The 2130-nt window shown below is 32.7% G+C and overlaps 1 protein-coding gene across 1 annotated transcript in view; it reads left to right on the plus strand.

The window, feature by feature from the left end:
- LOC111087072 (iroquois-class homeodomain protein irx-3-like) overlaps nucleotides 1-1840 on the plus strand; it is an 82200-nt gene extending 80360 nt beyond the window's left edge. Inside the window, exon 3 of the mRNA XM_022392383.1 lies at nucleotides 7-1840. The gene's annotated coding sequence lies outside the window, so the exon portion shown is untranslated. The remainder of the gene's footprint in view (nucleotides 1-6) is intronic.
- The last annotated feature ends 290 nt before the right edge of the window (nucleotides 1841-2130 follow it).

A 2130-nucleotide genomic window follows, 5' to 3' on the forward strand; every position in this document is an offset into this window, starting at 1 on the left:
GTATAGTGTTTAATGAGTTTGAGAGAGTTAAATGTATTCGGATAACTTAAAAGTTTTGGTACCGTGTGTATTGCTCCTTTGAAATTCAAACGTGTAAATATTTGTTGAAAGGATAAAGTGATTAAAAATATTATGGGAGCATATTTACACAAAAAGTGATAGGCCTAAATTTAACATCTGTAACATATTTCAAGTTGGAAGGTAAAACACGAAGTGTTAAAATGATATGGCCAGGCGTCGATTAACAATTAGCGTGCCCGTTCTGAATCAGAGGGTTCATGGCTTTCTGCGCTCTAAAAATAACGTTCCGACAAGAGCAGCCCAAGAGTTGGCGGTGAGTGCTATTGACTGTCTGCCTTCTTTCTAGTATGTCAATTCAAAATTAGTGACGGCTATACGTAGATAGCCTTTGTGTGATTTTACGAGAAATTTCTTTTAAAAAAACTATAAAAACATGACTTTAAATTGTACTGTTATACCACGTGGACCCCTGGTGGTGCAGCGGTAAGTGGGGGGCTTATAACGCTAAAAATTGCGTTTTGATACTGCGGTGGGAAAAGCCCATTTTGTAACTTTGTGCTTTCGGCAAACCAAATAACATATCACGTGATTTTAAGTTCTTTACATGAACGAGTAAATTTTCTGTCGCAAAACTGGTGTGGACATCCTGGTTGTAATGGCGATGATGAGCACTGAAGTTACCGATAAAACTAGACACACATGAATATAGCTAAGTAATGAATTTCTCACTGACAATTTTCTTTGGGACGAGGTTTAAATTCTAAATCAAGGCTATTGACACGATCTCGTTCATTCTTGCAACGCAGTTGCTTTTTTACTTGTCTTGTAATTAGACACAAAGCAGCAAGGTGTTGGACTGTTTTTTAAACTGTATTCACAGATAAAAGAAACCAGTTTTAAAACTTCAGGAACGGAACACGCTTGAATATTGTACATTATTATAATTAGTAAAACTAAACTGTGTATATTGGAGGAAACTTTGTTTACAGTTTAGTGAAAACGTATTATATGGATACTCAAGTGACTAATAATTAGAAATAATAATTGATTTTTTATACGGAAAACTGTTCCAGAATACGTGGATTGCAGCTTATATATATACTTATATATTTTTCAATACATTTGTTTTTATACGGATAACTTATTATTCCAGTGTAATTTTTACATTAATTTTATCCTATATAAATCAAAATGATAACCCATCCAAGGAGTTTGCTTTATGATCACATGAACTGCGTAGATAATTCAGGAAAGTAGCTCCAGTTATAGTTCCTGTTTATATAATTAGTATTAGGTGGAAGGTTAGTCACAGTTCAAATAATAGTTGTTATATATTAAGACTTGAGTAACCTTACCTAGTTGTCGGTTTTGGACTTATCCCATTCTTGCCCCCCCCCCTTATAAATATAAGTATGTTTCAGTACATCAGCAATGGAATACTTCCACGTGTTGATGTGCAGACGATAACATAATATGTATAGTTAGGAAGTTTACCAAACCATATGCCATATGGACATGCTTATTTTGGTGGTGTTATCATATGCTTTAGTGTAACCTCCTAAACATTTAATTCAAGATTCAGGTTAGTTTAATTTATTTACATAAAATTTGTCATGTTTGATCAACATTGACTCTTATTCAACCACTTAATACTGAAATGATTTAATTCGTAGCAAAGGATTGGTTAAACTTCTCACTATAAGCTTATGTAACAAATGATGAACATGACAAGAGTATTATATGTGTGAAAGTATGGAATACTTTTATGTATCACTACACTGGTACCTGCTGTTCCATTAAAAGATAGAAGTACTGGAAACTATGCTATTGGAATTACTATTGTTCTGAAAGCTTTCACAGTGACATGCACTTACGAATATTTGGACCAAACTTTTATTTAATATACTTGTATACATATAATGTTTTAATCCTCACGTGATCACTTTTTGTGAAATTATGAAGTAAATTTGTAAAATCAATCATGTATAGTTTCAAATCAAAGTTAACACAGAAATTAAAAGCATACCAGTTTCACGATACATAATTTTTATTTTTTATCTTTCGTTACGTGCCTCTTTCCCAACTCCAATCTTTAGAATTTATATGATT

Source organism: Limulus polyphemus, unplaced genomic scaffold, assembly GCF_000517525.1.
Source record: "Limulus polyphemus unplaced genomic scaffold, Limulus_polyphemus-2.1.2 Scaffold1707, whole genome shotgun sequence".
Taxonomy (NCBI): domain Eukaryota; kingdom Metazoa; phylum Arthropoda; class Merostomata; order Xiphosura; family Limulidae; genus Limulus; species Limulus polyphemus.